Genomic DNA, 19,908 nt, shown 5'->3' with positions numbered 1-19,908 from the left:
CAAAAACTGAGGCAGCTGCTCACCTCCACAGACAATCAGGAAGCCAAGAGCGATAAACGCTGGTGTTCAGCTTACTTCCTCCTTTCAAATTTTTGTTCAGCCCATGGGATGGTACCCTTAACATCTGGGATAGGCTTCCTTCTTTAGCTGAATCTCTGCAAACATTGTCTGTGTTTCCTAGATGCCTCTGAATTCTGTCACGCTGACAATCAAGACCAACCATCACAGGGAGAAATAAACAAGTGTCCTCTGTCCCTTTCTGGAATCTGAACAGGAAGAACAGAAGCCTAGCACCCGCCTGGAGCTAGCAACTCAACTGCAAGTGGCCTCAGCCCTGGAAAGCCCTGCAGCCATGTCCTCAAAAGCAAGCGTCACCTTTTGAGGAATTGGAAGCTTGGATGAACCAACTTTACTCTAGACTCTCCCACTTTCTGGCTTTGTGACTTTGAGCCTCACTGATCTCTCTGAGAATGTGATCTTTAAATGTGATTCCTTGCCAGAGCAGCCATCTTACTGGATAAAATTGCTCTATATTCCTCCTTTTTAAATGTCCTGGTGCCCTGGAGCTGGAGTTACTGACAGTAGTGAGCTGCCACATGGGTTCTGGGATCTGAATCCAGGTCCTCTGGAAAATAAAATAATGTGGTTTTTTGTTTTTGTTTGTTTGGTTGGTTGGTTTTTGGTTTTTCAAGACAGTATTTCTCTGTGTAGCCTTGGCTGTCCTGGACTTGCTTTGTAGATCAAGCTGGCCTCAAACTCACAGTGATCTGCCTGCCTCAGCCTCCCAAGTGCTGGGATTACAGGCATGCACCACCACGCCCAGCTGAGAAGACAATGTTCTTAACCACTGAGCCATCTCTCCAGCCCCATAAACCTTCTACTTTCTTTCCCAGATTGGAGAAGATGATTTTTCCCAAGAGATCTGAAGACTTGGCCCTTTCCCAGGCGCCACACTACAGCCTCTGCATGCAGCACTGCATCCTGGAAACAAGCTGTGCTTATTCTTTTCTGTTCAAAAACGAGTCCTTGAAAACCAGGGAGGGTACAGAGGGCACCCCCACGCGTTTCCAAGACAGAAGCCAACATCACACCTCGAGGCAAACAGAAAGTTGGGCAACATTTTCCTTAAGTACCGTTTACACAAAGAACACCGTGCACTGGTGACAAACGACAAAAACATGAAGGACATTTTGTGATAAAATAATCCACAGCTAGATGTGACCTCAGGAAGGCCCCTGGGTCATGGGTGCACTTCCTATTCTTACTAATAATGGCATCTCAAGCAGGGAGCGACATTTCCGGGCCCTTGTGCTGCGATGGGCAATGCAAGGAGTGGGTCAAGTTCACCTGAAAGTCCATGGTTCCCACTTAAGGAGTCAAAAAGATGGGGAGAAAAGAACAATAAATCGATTTTTTTTTTCTCTGCATCCTGAATCCTGAGCTGTCAAAGCTAGGTCAAGTGGGTCATGAGGCAGAAGGCTGAAATAGCAACTTTACCTATTCAATTTATCTAAATGTTTTAAATCATTTGTGTATGTGTATAGAAGTGAACGTGCTTGTTCATGTATGTGCCAATGCACATGTCAGGGCTGGGACAATGTGGATGCTAGAGGTCAAACTCAAGTGTCATTCCTTAGGAGATGTCCACTTTGGGTTTTTTGAGACAGAGTCCCTCACTGAAACCCAGGGTTCACTGATTAATTTAGGTTGGCTGGCCAGTAAATCCCATAGATCTACCCTTCTCCATATAGCTAGCGATGGGATTACAATACGTGCTGGGGTTTGAACTCAGGTCTCTATGCTTGCTGTCTCGCCAGCCCCTACATGTTTTAAATCTGTGAACTCTCTAGTAGGAAGGAAATAGCTTTGAGAATGTTAGTGCACTGGGGCATTAGCTTGAGGTATTGGGAAGGGACATGCTGGCTATGTTCCAGATGACTAAAGCTCTCCTTCTTGTTTTGCGCCTATGTATGAAACCAAGCCCGAGCTTTGCTTCGCATGAAGAGTCAAGGTCCACACAGGCAGACCAGCCTTGAGGGCAGCAGGGCACCCTGATGTGTTAAGGAACAGGCTGACCTTGGGTATGTCTGTCTCAGGCCTGCTGCCCAGCCAGCCACCCCCCCAAAAAACACCAGCCAAAGCTAGTAATGGTCTCACCCTCCTCAAAGAGTTGTAGGAATAAGGTTGTAGCCCCACCAGGTATTTTCTTGGAGGTTTTAGACACCCACATCTTGGGGAGACTAGCCAAACTGCTCATTTGAGAGTCTCTCCATTGTGAAATGCTAGGAACCTTCTGCTTCCCGCCCACTCACCTATTCCAGGCCATGGCACCCCATCCTGTTCCTGCCTCTCTTTGCTGGGACATGGTCAGTAGTCTTTTCATTTTTTTTTTCTTGTTGTTGTTTAATTTTTTGTTTTGTTTTTTATTGTTTGTTTTTTTAAGTTTTTTGAGACAAGGTTTCTCTGGGTAGCCTTGGTTGGTCTGGACTCTTCTTGTAGACCAGGCTAGCCTCGAACTCAAAGAGTTCCATGTACCTCTGCCTCCTGAGTGCTGGGATTGAAGGCGTGCGACACCACGCCTGACCCTCATTTCTAAAAAAAAAAAAAAAAGAAACCAGAAAATGAGGTGAATTATAGAGACCCGTTCCAGGAAGTGGCTGGATACCTTGAGTCATTTGTCATGACCTCCCTGTCATCAGCTGGTCAGGAGTAGGTTTTCTCAGTGCTATCCTGAGTGACTGATCTTGCAGACACTCCAAGGTTTAAAAAAAAAACAAAAAACTCACAACGGGGCAGGGAAAGTGTAGTTTCTTCACCTGGAGCAAATGTCATCACGCCCGTGATTAAGAACAAACAGCAACCTGGAAATGAGGACCTCGCCCTTACCAAACACACCAACCTGAGCTCTCAATGTGGCTTGGGAACCTCAGTCCTCTAGTGTTAGTGGCCTTCATCATCATAGTCCCGACACCCTTAGCACCTACTTTTGCCAGTTAATTTGTCCTTGTCCCTGAGATTCACAAGGGAGCAGAACACCTCTCTGAGGGCCTTCCTGTGTAGACACACACTATGTACACCTTACTCAAGTGTGTCAGTGTCCCTGTTCAACTAGCCTCTGAGTGTGTCCCAAGATCCTGACTGAATGTGGCAAAGGAAGAGACTGGCAGAAGTTTTCAGGGTGGATAAGTGATCAACTTTGCTACAAGTTGGAAAAGGTAAAATCTTCCTTCCCATGACCTTGAAGATGAGGAAAGAGCACGGACTGCCTCAGGCCAAGGGAGGTGCTGGGAGAGTGATCCACACCCTTAAGAAAGGGAGCATTTCCCAAGCAAGAGACTGAAGGAGAGAAAAACATGTTTTTGTTTAGATCCCCAGTGTGGGATGAGGAACAGACTTGTGAGAGAGCAGGTGATATTTATTCCCTTAGAAGTTGAACCTCTTTGTCGGGGAGCTTGGCTATTACCAGCTGAAAAACATCCTTGAACAAATTCTGAGAAGAGATATAAACATGAGGCAAAAACAGGAGGCAGGGGTCTTTGGTGAGTTGGAATTGAGTGGCTGTTCATCACTGGCTTTCGAGATGCTCCTCAAGAGTACTGCTCCAGTGAAGGCTTCGGGGCTCTGGGCTTTGGCTGCTGCTCCGGGTTCTGGGTTCTGGGTTCTGGGTTCCAGTTGCTCCAGGTTCCAGCAAAAGAAATACTGCTGATGGTGCCAGGAGAGTTGTTTCTGGGAATTAATACCCAGAAGGTTTCATTTTTGTGTTCTTTAATCTTATTTTCCTCAGGTTTATGCTAGCCGGGTTATAAGGGAGGTATACTCGTTTGGTAAGTTCATAATAAAATATAATTGTTAAGAAAATTGGGGACTGGAGAGATGGCTCAGAGAGGGGCTGGAGAGATGGCTCAGAGGTTAAGAGCACTGTCTGCTCTTCCAGAGGTTCTGAGTTCAATTCCCAACAACCACATGGTGGCTCACAACCATCTATAACCTCTAATCCCTCTTCTGGCATGCAGGTATACATGCAGATAGAGCACTCGTATACATAAAAATAAATTTTAAAAAAAATTAAAAAAGAAAGAAAATTGAGCCTACAAGAGACAGTAGCCATCCTTGGTAAAACGTGTGTAACTCTCCCCCACTTGATCAATGGGGCACCTGTGTCACTAGAGTGCAGTTATAAAGCCAGCTTGTCATTTACTAACCTCACACTTATTGGGAAAGTGTCCTCAGGGCTCCAGGCACTTTGTGAGTTACACAAAGAGGTGAGCAAAACAGATTTCGTTCCTGTAGTCATGAAGTGGGTGTGGGAGGAACTGACACGAGCCCAGTAATTGTTTGAGAAGAGCCTGTGATTAGGGCTCTGAAAGAAAAGTACCAAACACCATAGAGAATTGTCTCAGCCGGGCGAGGCCGAAAGCTGCGCATGCTCAGATTTGACGTACTTCCCACTCACCCCTCTCCTCTCAGAGTGGAGGGTTGGGATTAACCCACAGAAAGAAGGCTTGAGCCTCCGGACCTGAAGCCCTCCTTTTCCCATTGTCAGAAGCGCAGATAAGGCAGGGAGACATGACAAGAGGCCTGTGACTGTGAATCACAAGGAAGTCAGCTCCAGGACCCAGCAACCAAGAAAGGCTGTCATTTGGAATGCCCCAAGGATTGTACAAAACCGCCTCCAGCAAAGAAAATCAATCATCTACAAAGAAAGAGCAGCCCGTCAGAGAATTCCTTGCCTTCCCTTTGGAGCAGACAGTGGGATTCTTGAACCATAGGCTTGCTTGATCCTGCCCCTGCCTGCAGAGCAGATCCTATGCTTTCTACTCGCTTCGTGTGGATCTTTGCTTTCGCAACTAGCACCTTATGGCTCTCTCAGTCCTTTGAGACACGTGGCGGGACTGGAAGCCTCCCTCTTCCAGTACCAGAGGCTTCTCAGCTTACTGTGAAGCTCCGCGGTCACAGACTTTGTCTTTTTCAAGCTGATGAGTGAAGTTACTCGTCCCTTGTTCCTTTTCCTGGTATGACCACACTGAGTAAACCTCCTCTGTCTGCTTTTCACATCACACTGTCTACTAACTGGCATCCTGGGGATGGATGACTGGACCAGGTTGTTAGGGCTACCAAGGCCCAGATTCTGACCCTGGCAACTCCAATAACAAGAGCCCAGTTAACAAGTCACTCGTTCACATACTTAAGCTGTCTTCACAAGAACCAAGGCTGTACCACAATCCTTGGTTAGCCAGGACCTAAACAGAGACTAAGAGGGAATGAGTCGTCAAAGAAACAGTAGCCAGGTATGTAGTTATTGGTAAGCTAGGTGTGATGTTATAGCCAATGGCCCCAATAGTGGTCTAGTACCACTTGGGTACCCAGCTGGCAAAGCTGTGTAGCCTAATTTTGTAATCTGGACATTATGCTGGCCAACTTCACAATTTATATGTTAAAACTTAGTTCAGTTCAGGAGTACAACGTGGGCAAAGAGAGGCTGAGCCACAGGTATCAAAGCTCTGGGGAAACAAAGCTTCTATCCCAACAAAATAGAATATTCCTAGCAGTCTGTCTATCTAACAGTGAATGACTGAAAGTTCAAGACAGCTCCTACTGAAATATTGCCATTGCATAAGACTTACACAAGGTTGGTGAGATGGCTTAGTGGGTACAGGTGCTTGCTGCCAAGCCTGGGGGCCTGAGTTCAATCCCCAGAATCCACACAGTAGAAGGAAGTAACCTACCTCCACAAGTTTATATTGAGGTCCCTGTTTATACAGTACTGCACACACATGTGCACAAGCATGCATACACAGATACACTTGCACACAACAAAATTAAAATTTTTAAATGCATATGCATAAGACCTCGAGAAGGGAAATGTCAAGGTCTGATAGTAGTCACTTAAAATGGTAATTATATATCTGAGTATTTTGACTTCATGTCTGTCTGTACCACATGCATGGTTGTGAGCTGCCATGTGGGTGCTGGGAATCAAACCAGGATCCTCTGGAAGTGGTGCCATCTCGTCACCTCTGTTTGGAGTCTCTGAGAAAAGATCTGTCGGCCAAATGTGTGGCATAGACCTACGAGGGCTGAACTTTCAAGGTCAACTTGGGTTACACAATGAGACTCAGTGGAAAAATAAAAAGATAAAGGAGGGGAAAAGAAAAGAAAAAATGACTTTGTTTTACTTGTCTTAACAAATTCTTGGCTATTTTGTTTGTTGATAGGAACTTTAGATATGGCAGATTAAATTAAAGAACAAATGTTTAAACACATCCTGACATTTAATACTTCCCAAAATTCCATTATTTAAAAGTTATCTGCCTCTTATCAAGATTAACATCCTGCAGGCTTCTCAGGAAATCTCATTTCTTATCCAGATACTTGGAGCCCATTGGAATATGGTCTTTGTTTGTAACTGTGTCTCCTTCAGAGTCTTCTGTGTTCTGCTTGGGAATACATTAATAATACACTAGAAAAGGACAATGAAATATTTAATGGCAGGATTTTATACTGGGAAAGTTGTTAGTGGTCACTTAGTGTAACATCCCTCCCAAACCAGGGGTCCCTTCAAGCCATGGCCAGGAGCCTTCTGGTGTCTGCTTGAATGCCATACTTTCTGGGCAGCTCACTAACTCCCATGGAAACCTTGTTTGTTTTTTATTAAAGGTTCTTATCTTTAAATCCACCACAGATGAAGGTTTCCTTATTTTTTTTTTTATGTCTGCATTGCTACTGAGCGCTGTCGCGCCTCGCTCAACCAGCAAGAAAGATGAGACCACCAGTTCTTCTCTCAAGCGGTTTACTCAGGCTTTGTTTCCAGGAGAATCCCCCGAGTCACTCCTGTCATGCTCATTTATACCACCCAAACAGCCAATCACACTAAGCCACGTCTCACACACTGATAGGCTCGTAGAGGCGGAGCTAATGCAAGCAGCGGGCCTCTTCCAAATAAGGGGTTGTTTGTCTAAATCGAGGCGGCTCTGGCTACATGCCAGGCGCCATCTTGGGGCGAGGTCCACAAAGGGCTCTGTGGCTCTCCACAGAGCGCATCAAAAAAAGTTCAAGTTTTTCTTTAAAGAAGTGGAAGTTCTGCTTCTTTCTTTCACTTAGCATAGTTTTGAACACCTACTGTGAGGGGCGCACTACCTGCAGCACTGGGGACGGAGCAGTGGCTGGGAGACAAGGGTCTAGCTTGGGGAGTATTTACTGTCTGGCTGAAATGAATCTTCTACCCATCTTTCCTTTTCCTAGTTAAATACATGCACTATCAATGAGCAGATGGGAAGCAGCCAGCATTAGCTCAGGCTCATGAATATGTAGGGATTCCTTGTATATCTCTAGAAATTACTGGAGAGTCCCACAGGAGGCTTGGACTGTACTATTAGGCTGGGCTGGTAAGCATTCTAGGCGAGCACTGTTTGGACATCAAAGAAATGTAGCCTTATTTCATCCCTGAGGTTGGGAGAGCAGGATACCTCATATAGACAGAGGTAGGATGGGCGTGTCGCAGCTGACTGTTTACACACATCTATTTATGCTACATGCTACATGTGTATATATACATGCATACACATCCACAGTGCACTATGCACACACTCATTTGTTAGCCAATCCCACATACCCAGCCACATAAAGGCAGGAAGACACCGTATCCGCTACTTTTCTCATTGCTATGACCGAATGCCTGACAAGCAGAAACTTAAAGAAGAAAAGATTTATCTTGGCTCCTGTGGGATGCAGCTCTTCTGCTAGGGGAGGCATGGCTGTGCTTGGGGGCAGTGTGAGGATGAGGCTGGCACTCCTCCCCTCCTCACATCTCGGGGGAACAGCAAACGGGACAGCGAACCCAGCACTCCTCTGGCTTCCTTGTTTTCTTTTTTAACTCAGTCTGGGCCTCCACCCCATGACAGCGTCAGCCTTGTTCCAGGTAGACCTTCCCCTGTTCAGCGAATGCTTTCCGGAGCTGTCCTCACAGATGTACTTCCGGGTGCCTGGGAGATTCTGAATCCGGTCAAATCCATGAGGAGGACCAGCCATAACAAACACCTATCCAACTTTCCAAATCACTGTGTCCACGTAATGCACTGTAGAGTCTTTTCTCTTTTGCTCCTCTCTACTTTGTTATCCATTTTCGGCAAGTATTACTTTAACCAAACCCATCAGACAACAAAGACAAACAACTGAGCCAGTCCTGCTGGAAGTTCGGCTACCTGGCCCTTGGCACTTTGTTCCTCCTGGCAAACTCTCCATCCCACTTCTTTCCCAGCAAATAAGACTCTCAGCACAAGCACCAACTCCACTAGGAAGCTTTCCTGGTGTCCCTGGGGCCATACGAGCCCCTTCCTTTCTTTGCACACCTGCCAAGCGGATGGCACCTCCATCTCTGTATTACTTGTTTGCACGGTTGCAGTGCCCACAGGCCTGGCCCTTGCTGTGCCTTTACTTCTGACGCAGCCGTTAGCATGGTGTTCCACCCTCCAGCAAAATGTCAGGTGTGTGATGCATGAAGCGCCTCACCTGGGTCACTCTCATGGCTTCCTACTGGCTTCTCTTCTCCACCTCACATGATGCTCCACTTCCTCCCCAACCTCTGCGGGACTCCCTACAGCACACCAAATAAACCCCGCCTTAGTCTATCCAGGAGCTTCTCCAGTGTGGAGCCAGTTCACTTGTTCGTGTGTGTGTGTGTGTGTGTGTGTGTGTGTGTGTGTGTGTGTGTGTGTGTGTATGCACATGTGTGTATACATATGAGTATGCATATACACATGCATCCACCTCTGAACAGGTCATGCTTCTCACTCAGGGAATTTCTAAAAATAACTATAACATTCATATATCAGGTTAAAGGCCACTACTGCCGGAATGTCCTCATCAAAATCTCTTTTCTCTAGGATTCCCTGGAAGCTTTGAAAGCCTTATCCCTCATGGCCCCAGGGATGTGAGTCTGTTTCTGTTCTTCTGCAAGGATAAATTTCAGTGTGCCATGAGTCGTGTTTTGCTAGCCTCGGTATCTTACCATAGGAGCTACTCAGTAAGGGTGTATTGATTTGAAGTAATTTAGGAAATAGATGGATAAGGGGGAAAAAATGTTCTCAGCATCCTTAGGCATGAGGGAAATGCAAGTCAAAACCACAACTCAGATTGGTTATCATTAAAATAAAATAAAAAAAGAATAGGCAAAAACCATGTTGGTGAGGCTTGGGGGTAGGGAATCCCACTTACGCTGCTGGTGGGCCGTGAACTAGTGCGGACACTGTGGAAATCAGGAGAGCGGCTCCTAAGAAACCCGAAAATAGGATTATTGTGGGCTCTAGCCATTCTTGGATACATACACAAAAGAATCCAACCCACCATACCACAGGGTCGTCTCTGCTTACTGTGGCACTGTTCACGACAGCCTAGTTGTAAAGTCAGCCTCAGGGCCCTTAAGAATCTGTGTGTATAGGCATGCATGGTGCTGTTTTATTCAGCCATAAGGAGGAAAGGAAGTATGTCACTGTAGGAAAATCGAAAGAATTAGAAATCATCATGTTAAGGAAAGTCAGGAAGACTAAGACAAAGATCAGGTTTTCTCTCACATGTGGAACTTAGATCACACACACACACACACACAGAGAGAGAGAGAGAGAGAGAGAGAGAGAGAGAGAGAGAGAGAGAGAGAGAGAGAGAGAGAGAGAGAGAAGGAAGGCAGACTAATTGGGAAGAGGAAGGCACGGTGATGACGGGAGAATACAATGGCTAGTGAAGAGGAGAAGATAGACATGTTTGTACAAAAATGTTACGAAGTCAGGTGATGGTGGCACATGCCTTTAATCCCACAACTCAGAAGGCAGAGGCAGGCAGATCTTTGAGTTCAAGGCCAGTGTGGCCTACAAAGTGAGTTCCAGGACAGCCAGGGCTACACAGAAAAACCCTGACTCAAAAACAAAAACAAAAACAAAACAAGAACAAAAATATTGTTATTATGAAACCCCATGCTTTTGTAATGAATGCATACTAATACAAAAAAAAATGATCTGGGAAAGAAAAATTCTAACTTTTCTCCCACGTGAAGGTCCCTAGCAAGATTAGTAGAAATTTCCAAGGGCAATACAGTTGCCTTGGATAAGATGATTTTAACATAAAATGACAGGAAAGCAGTCCTCACAGTGGAGGGAATAGAGCTACTTATCAGTCAAAAGAGGGACAAAGCTAAGTATAATTCACTTTAAGATAAGCAATTTAGGTGTTGTGGGGATGGAGGGATGACTCAGTGGTTAAGAGCACTAGATGCTTTTGCAGAGGGCTCAGGTTCAGTTCCAGCACCCACATGACAGCTCATAACCATCTGTGACTCAAATTGCAAGGTATCAGACCACATTTTCTGGCCTCCTGGAGCAGCAGGCACACGTGAAGTGCACATACATACATATAGACAAAACATTCACACACAACGGTTTTTAAGTTCAGGTATTGAACATCTCTTTCTGATGTTTTTAAGTGCTAGATCCAAGGTCACCAGCCTAGATTCTGTCCTTGACTTTGCTTCTGGGGAGCTGGTAACTTTGAGTAAGTCAATGAATTCTTCTGATATCCAATATTATCTGCCTTACAATGAATTCAGGGATCAATAAAAACAACAGCTATGAAAATACTTTAGAAAGTTCATACCAGACCATAGAAGCTGGTTGTGGTGGTGCATGCTGAGATACCAAAAGAACCAAAAATGGATTTCAGGGTAACCAGGGCAAAAGTTAAGAAATAGGCCTACAGGAGATAATCTGGCCAGCAGCGAAGAAGAGCCCCACAAGAGATAGCGTTGCCTAGCGACTGACTCGAAGGGTCTCACTGGAGATAGAGTTAATAAGAGACCCAGTTTTATAGCCACATTCCTGGAGATAGGGTTAATAAGAAACCAGACACTTCCCTGGACAAGGTAGTGAACAAAGAAAGCTAAGCCATGGGCGGTCTTGGCGCCTTTTTCTGTAGCCTGTCACCTTTAGACATTAGACTCCTTAGGTTATTCAACCAATAGGTGTTTGCCAAGCTGGAACTCCCCTGCTTTGGGGAGCTGGGAAGGACAGGAACCTATAAATTTACCCTCAGTTTAAAGTTCAGGGCTCCTTCTGGATACCACTGTATTTGTAACTGTCAGAGCCTAGCTCAAGTCGAAAAATTAAAGGTCCTTTTGTGTATTGCATCAGTATCGAGTCCTGGTGGTCTTTTTGGGGGAGTCTTGCAATCCGGGTAGAGCACATGCCTTTAATCCCAGCATCCAGGAGGCAGAGACAGGTGGATCTCTGTAGGATCAAGGCCAACCTGGTCTACAAAGCAAGTCCAGGACAGCCAGGGCTCTGTTAAACAGAGAAACCCTGTCTCAAAAAAAGCAAACAAAAACAAAACACCCATTGAGATATCAGGTATTAGTGAATATAAATTATTTCAACAAATAAATATTAGTTGAACATCAGCTATGTGTCAGATGTTCTGCAGGCTTGGAAGTTACTAGGGGAAGGAGGCAAAAGTCATTAATAGAGTGTCAACTTCCTTCATGACTTCAGACATATCCTTTTATATTTGATTCTGTTGGTAGCAGCATCAATGCAGAAAGCCAGGTAGCCTCTCTTATGTGTAATGAGCAAATGAGAAGGAGACATACACTTTCATCATATATTCCCTGGCCACATCCTGTATGGACCCACAAGGAAGGCAGGGGAAAGGCCCCTCATGGTCCTCTAATGATCCACAAATGAAAGCCAGTATGCTCATCAAGTTTGGACCACCAGTGAGCCATGACTGTGGCCGTGACAGGATGCTGGCCTGATGTTAAGATGGGTGTTTTTCTAAGCACATCAGGAATTTGCTCTATCATGAAGACCTTTTGATCTCTACTGCCTTCCAAAACAGAAGGAAAGACACCATGAACAAGCAAGGAAGGTGGGCCAAATCACCACTATACCACCCAATAGCCCCAAAGAATGAAGCATTCCTCCCTGAGATATTGGGCTCAGGTGGGATGGGACTGAGTACCTGTGCATCAACAGAGTATTTCAGTTGTGTGTCCAAAACTTTTCTTAAAACGCTATACCTTGGGCTGGAGAGATGGCTCAGTGGTTAAGAGCACTGTCTGTTCTCCCAAAGGTCCTGAGTTCAATTCCTAGCAACCACATGGTGGCTCACAACCATCTATAATGAGATCTGGTGCCCTCTTCTGGCCTGCAGGCACACATGGGAGCAGAATCCTGTATAAATAATAAATGAACAAATCTTTTTTTTTTTTTAATGCTATACCTTATGGTTAAAGTGGTATTCTTTTAATGTTGTACAATCTGGGTTCGAATCGTAGGTCCATTTTTACTACCCACGGGACTGGAAACAGGTTATAAAAGCTCAGTACACCCCACCCAACAACTAGGATGAGACCAGTAGTTTCCCCTAAAAGTGGGGGGCGGGGTGTTCAAAGATGTCACAAACAAGGGCCTGGTACCTGCTAAATAGATAATAAGGAATACTATATCAAGATGTCACTGTTACTTCTGTGTTCAGAGCACCACCCTACATGCCAAGGCTAAAGGGGGTGTGTGTGTATGTAGTTTATTTTTAATTTATTCACTTTATATCCCAATTGTAGCCCCCTCCCTTGTCCCCTCATCTCTTCCCAGTCCTAACCTCCCTACCTCTTTGCCCTCCCCCTCTCATCTAGTACTCAGAAAGGGGGAGCCCTCGTCCCCTACCACCTGACCCCAGCCTATCAGGTCTTATCTGGACTGCCCGCATCCTCTTTCTCTGTGGACTGGCATGGCCACCCCACCCCGGGAGAAATGATCAATGAATGGGCAATAGGGTTCTTGTCAGAGGCAGCCCCTACTCCCCATAATAGGGGACCCACAAGGAGACTGTGCTGCCTCTCAACCACATCTGAGCAGGAATTCTAGGTCCTCTCCACGCGTGGTCCTTGGTTGGTGCGTCAGTCTCAAAAATATGGACTGCTTCTCGAATTTGCATGTCATCCTCCCACAGGGGCCATGCTAAATTTTCTCTGTATTGTTGCAATTTTAGTATATTTGCTGCCGAAGCAAGCACTGGTCTTGATTTTTTAACTCCTGCATTCAGGCAGATAAACAACTTACTCTGGTCATATACTGTGATAAGATAAGACCACAAAGCTGTAGGAACAAGGGTTTGGGGATAGAGGTGAATCAAATTCCTAAAAGATATGGTGTCTTCGTTGAGCTTCGGAGATTAAGTAGGACTTTATCAGGAGAGGAGAGAACAAGCCAGACATTCCAGGCAGAGGGACCATCAGAGAGAAGATGGGCGTCATGAGTAGGGTGAGGTTAGACTGCAGCCGTAGGCGTCTTCTTCTAGTTGCTTGCAGAGAGTGGGTGTCGTCTTCTTTCTAGGCTCAGCAAACACAGCCTGCGGCGAGGGGCTGGCTGGCTAACGGGGAGAATCCTCCCGAAGGGTGGACGGTGTAGGACCCTCACAGACGCACTGCTGTCTCTCTGATGTGGGGATAGCAGGCTGGAGAGCATCCTTCAATCATCCAACAGATCTGATCGCTGGTGGGGAGGGTAGAAATGGTGGAAAGGAACTCTCCTTGGAAACCTGGGCCAGCCTTCCCAAAATCCTCAGGGAAAGCCACAGTCGCCTGGCAGCTTGGCTGAGGAGGTGGCCCGACAGCCGAAGCAGAGCCAGCGGGCCGCCCATACAGCTTTTCACCGCAAAGTCCCTGTTTCTTTTGGGTGCCAGCCATTCCACAAGTCACACACAAGATTTAGCACCAGAAGCAGTCACATAGACTGTAACACTTAGGAAGTCCCAAACATAAGCCTTCGCCTCCATGGCTGGCAAGGAGGATGCGGAAGGAGGTAGGCATAATGCCCCGCTCTGGGGAAATTCTAGATGAGTGTACACATTTGGGAAAAGGGCATGCCAGCAATGTAATCATCCCATCGCCAGTGTAATTGGGGGCCTGAAACTTTGAACAGTACTAGCGCTCCCTGCATTTTCTCCAACCCCTTATTTCAACCAAGAAGCCCAGCTTTGTATTTCTCATCGGGAGTAAAGTGGAGAGCAGATGTCAGTCCGGAGCAGTAGAAGCTGGAGGCGTGGCCAAGGAAGAGAGGCTTGAAGGAGCAGTGAGTTAGGAAAGGACTTCTGGAAACTGGTGAGCCTGGAGCCACAACTCAGACCCGAAGGGAATACAGAGAACTTCCTACGCCAACGGGTAACTAACTAGGAGGTATTTATAGACAGCTCTGAACTCAACGAGACTCTCCGTGACTTATAGCACAGGCAACTCCAGTCAAGACAGAGTCCTTCAAATGACTGGGCTGGAATTTCCTCCTAGACAAATAAAATGAGACTGAGTGAGCTTTCTCTGCCAGTAAAAGCGCTCCCCCCCCCCCCCGCCCTCCTCTCTCTCTCTTTCCCGCTTTGAGAGCTCGTGACTGTGTCGCTTGAGGAAACTGTAATGAGGTAGTTAGCTGACCAGACACTTCTGATTCTCCTCCGTGCCCTCATTGCTTCTAAATTCCTAAATTCCAGTCCCAACGATGAGGTACAAAGTGAGACCCATATGAAGCATACTGACATTCCAAAAAATAGTTTACACGATTTTTTTTTCCCAACGTGTACAGATCGGCATGGACATTAAGAATACGGGATTGTTTTGTTCATATGTAATAAAATAAAATGTATGTTTGTGGAAGGAAGGGAGGGGAGATTGGGAAAAGAGGAGGGAGGGGAAACTGAGGTCAGGATGTAATATGTGAGAGAATAAATTTAAAAATTAAAATGGGGGGGGGGGGAAGGAGCAGGAGATGACGTTAGATGAGGCCCAATTTGTTGCCCTGGTCTGCTAAGCAGAGATTCTGGACATAGCCCTATGGCCTAATGAGACAGAAAAGGTTCTAACAGGATGGTTTGCAAAAGTATACTCCAAGGGGGAAAGGTGGCTCTTGTTTGTTTGTTTGGTTGGTTTGGTTTGGGTTTCAGTTTTTCAAGACAGGGTTTCTCTGTGTAGCCTTGTCTATCCCAGACTCGCTTTGTAGACCAGGCTGGCCTCGAACTCACAGCAATCATCTGCCTCTGCCTCCCAAGTGCTGGGATTAAAGGCATGTGTCACCACTACCTAGCCTGAAAAGGTGGTTTTGATGTTGGAACTCTTTGTTTTTTCTTTTTGGTTTGTTTGTTTGTTTGTTTGTTTCAATGCTGGGGATTGTACATCTGGCCTCTTGCATGCTAGGCAAACTTTGTACTCCTGAGCTCCATTTTAGCCCTTTTTAAATCTTTTATTTGGCAATGAACAAGGGTCTCCTTAAGTTATCTGAGACGGCCTTGAATTCATGCTGTAGTCTTGAACTTGTCATTTCTCTTCAGGAAAAGACAATGCTGCCTCCTTAGGAGGCTGCAGAGAGTAATTCCACTGTGAAAGATCTGGAAGGGTACGGAAGGGTGTGGCTTGATGATTCCTGCCACATCTTCAGCTTGCCTGCTTAGCTGTTGCAGAGAGCAGACATCTTAGAGGATGACAGTGGACTGTAATAACCTCAGCCAGATTATGACTCCGCTGTAGCTGATCTTCAAGAAGTTCTTTCATTGCAAGTCAGCACATGCCCTGACACCACTGTGGTATGTCTCTCTTGATCCAGCAATGTTTTGGGTTTTTTTTTTGTTTGTTTGTTTTTGTTTTGGTTTGGTTTGGTTTTTTTGGTCTCAACCATTCAATAAATGGAATAAGTATTCTTCAGAGGAGGAGGAAGAGGCACCACCACATACCACATACAACTCAAGATGTTCCATAACCAAAGTTTTAAATTGTAAAACTATCTACGCTACCACCTTAGGTTGTATAAACATTTGTTAGACATGACAAAACATGACCTATAAATTTCAAAGTATAACACTGGATTTTATAAAAATCAATCTTTGCTATTCCAAAGGCACCACTAAGAAAATTAAAGGATGTACTATGCATTAAAAAAAAAAAAGGATTCACTTTAAGGAAAAAGTGTTTGAGCCAGTGGTGGTGGTGCATGCTATTAATCCCAGCACTCAGGAGGCAGAGGCACATGGATCTTTGTGGGTCCAAGGCCAGTCTGGTCTACAAAGGGAGTCCAGAACAGCCAAGGCTACAAAGAGAAACCCTGTCTCAAAAAAAAAAAAAAAAAAAAAAGGAAAGAAAGAAAAATAAAAAAAAGAAATGGTGTTTGTGAGGATATATATATATATATTTAACTAGATTTAAATGTTATACAATGTATACATGTACCAAAACAAGTACAAAATTCCCACATTGACATCTATGACTTTTATGCTTGATGTATCACTTAAACTCTGAGAAATAAAATTAAAAGTCAAGCCACCACCTAAGGGAAGATATTTGCAAATCACATGTTCAGTAAGGACTAATCAGAATTCTTACAACACAGTAAGAGTAATCCAAAAAAGGGAACAAAGGAGACTAGAAAGGTGGCTCAGCAGTTAAGAGCATTCACTGGATAGGTGTACTGACTCTCAACTTTGGCTCAGCACTGGGGAGACAGAGGCAGGTGAGTCTCTGAGCTTGGTCTACATAGTGAGCTCCGAGATAGAAACACTGTCTTTAAAAAAAGAAAAGAGAAAGAAAAAGGAAAAAAAAAAAAAAAAGTCCAGTAGCAGGGGATCTGGAGCCCTCTTTTGGCCACTTTGGGCACTGCATGTATGTGGTGCACATACACATAACAGAAAACTAAATCTTTTAACATTACATTGAATTTAAAAAATAAAATTAAGGGATGGATAAATCACATCAAAATGCTCCTACATGAAATTCTCAAAAGCTAATAAGAAATTGATTAAAAATGAATTGTACTAGCTTAAAAACAACAAAACAAAACAAGGCTGAGCTCATCCTTTGGGGCTTAAGAGTTTAGTGATATGTGTCATAAAATATATAACCCAAATGAAGGCATGACCATGATTGCTGTCTAAATCTGTAGATTTCAACATACTTGGGTTGTCAAATAAATTGGTACTTCAAATAAGGCGAATGAAATCTGAGCCAAACTAAGTACTGCTTGTACAAGGAAATTCAGAGCAGAACATATACATCCAAAAAGCACCAGGTGCCGAGTGCAGCACCAGCACAGATGTGACCTTATTTACAATGGAGGTGATGATGAAGACATGACTTTTGTGTCAAGCTATTTGTTATTTCTCCAATATCAATAATAATAATTAATGACATATTTTAAGCTTGCTTTTCTATCTTTTTTTTTTTTTACTTTTGTTTGTTTTTGTTCTTCCAATTTAGAGACCACCCAGCTTTTCCCTAGTAAGGAGAGTATCAGACATTGAGTTCCAAATTATTTGATCAAAACATCCCTGAGATTTGGGGTGTCGAAAACATTATCTTCCAGGAGAAATTTACAAGACCCAAGAGAGCCATGGAATGATGTAAAAGCAGAGGCAAGGCCATCCTTCTGGCTCAGGGATCATTCCTACAGCATCCTTGCTCATCTGTCTAACTCTAGGAAACCACGACTCTCAAGGTCAGAGGTCGCAAACCCTCTGGGGATCAACAGGGGTCTCGTATCAGATAGCCTGCATATCAGATATTTACATTATGGTTCATAACTATAGCAAAAGTACATATATGAAATAGCAACAAAAATAACGTTATGGTCTGGAGTCACACCAGCATGAGGACCTGTAGTAAAAGGTTGCAGCCTTGGGAAGGTTGAGAACCACTGACCTAGGTCTAGCATCCTATATCTTGATCAATCAGTGTGTATTGGGATCCATCTGATTGTCCAGAAAGAGATTAGGGAACCAGCTCCAGCTGCATTTGCAGTCAGCTGATTGAACATCTGAATCCTGAGAAAACCGTACCACAACTAAAAAGTGGACAATTGTGAACTGAAGCCCCAGGAGGAAAACAGTGCCCATTCTCCTCCCGTGGCCATCCCATTCCTTATGCCCAAGCACCTCCTTTCATGGACTCCCATACAATCCACAGAGCCCAGCACCAACCCGGGTGAAGACGGCAAGGATGCAGGGTCTGCAGTTTCTTGTGGTTTTTAGTTTTTGTAAAGCCAGGAGTGGTTTCTATCTCTGCTCCACTTGGTGCATGTAAATTGTCAAGTCATTATCTAAAGGATAAAAGAAGCTTCCATAGCTCTGTACACTTATCTTTTTGGGATTTATTTTATTTTATTTATATTTATACTTATTTATTTTGGGTTTTTAGAGGCAGTGTTTCTCTCTGTGTAGCCTTGGCTGTCCTGGACACTCTTTGTAGACCAGACTGGCCTTGAACTCACAGAGATCTGTCTGCCTCTGTCTCCAGAGTGCTGGGATTACAGGCACTCGCCACTGTGCATGTCTCTTTTTGGTTTTCTAATAAATCAGATTTTGCGTACAGACTGGGAAGCTGACTCTCACTCAGAACAGGAAATAAAATAGACAAGAGAACCATGTGGGAGAGGGGATGGGGAGGGTATCAGGATAGGGTGTGCAGAGGGGGGAGGAGGAACACTGGGAAAGAGAATAGAAATCAGTGGGGGGGCATCTCTGGCACAGAGAAGACTCATGGGAGTCAATGGGGGTGATCCTAGGCTGCTGCTTCTTCTTCTTCTTCTTCTTCTTCTTCTTCTTTTTCTTCTTCTTCTTCTTCTTCTTCTTCTTCTTCTTCTTCTTCTTCTGCTTCTTTTTCTTCTTCTTCTTCTTTTTCTTCTTCTTCTTCTTCTTCTTCTTCTTCTTCTTCTTCTTCTTCTTCTTCTTCTTCTTCTTTTTCTTTGAGACAGGGTCTCTCTGTGTTAGCCTTGGCTGTCCTGGACTCCCTTTGTAGACCAGGCTGGCCTCCAACTCACAGCAATCCGCCTGCCTCTGCCTCCCGAGTGCTGGGATTAAAGGCGTGCGCCACCACCGCCTGGCAACCCTAGACTTCTAACAGCAGGGGTTAAGGTCCCTGAAGTGGCCACCTCTTGTAGCCAGGTGGGACTTCCAATGGAAGGAGGGGGGAAGCAATGCACCCATAAAACCTTAGACCCAAAATTTGTCTTGCCTACAAGAAATCTAGGGATAAAGATGGAGCAGAGATTGAGGGAATGGCAAACCAATGACTGGCCCAACTTGAGACCCACCTCATGGGAGAGAGCCAGCTTCTGCCACTACTAATGAGAGTCTGCTACGATTGCAGACAGGAACCTAGCATAACTGTCTTCTGAGAGGTTTCATCCAACAGCTGATGGAAACACATCCATAACCAAACTATAAGCCAGGAGTCTCATGGACAAGTGGGAAGAAGGATAGAGAGAGCCAGAGCGGTCGAGGACACAAAAACACCTACAAAGTCAACTAGAGGCTCACAGAGACTGAGCCACCAACCAAAGAGCATGCATGGACTGGGCCTAGACCCCCTACACAGATGTAGCAGATGTGCAGCATGGTCATTGTGTAGGTCCCCTAACAATGGGAGTAGGGACTGTCTTCGACTCTGTTGCCTGCCACTGCCTTCTCAGACCCCAGTGGGAGAGGATGCTGTGCTTAGTCCTGCTGTGACTTGAGGTGCGTGCGGGGTGAGTTGATACCCCTAGGGGGCCTACTCTTCTCTGAGAAAAAGGAGAGGGTGGGGCTAGGAGGAGAGGAGAGAGGGGGCTGGGATCAGGCTGTAAAGAGATTAAATTAGTAAATAAATGAAAAACCTTGTGGGGGAAAAATGCATAAACCTTTCAAAGAAGGGCTTAAGATGATTGTCTGTGGAAAGCATTATCTTGCTTAATAGTTATTACTCACGAGGCTGAGGGCGCCCCACATTCTTTCTAAAAATAGGCCTTTCTATGAAAAAAACACAATGTGTTGTTACTTTATGAGGTAAAGCTACAAAGGAAATTATTTTTGTCCTCTTAAGCAGATTTTTTTTTAACCCTACATGAAACCAAATAGTTCATG

The sequence above is a fragment of the Acomys minous genome (genome assembly GCF_964271855.1).
Source record: "Acomys minous genome assembly, chromosome: 14".
Lineage (NCBI taxonomy): Eukaryota > Metazoa > Chordata > Mammalia > Rodentia > Muridae > Acomys > Acomys minous.
This window is presented reverse-complemented; position numbering follows the sequence as displayed.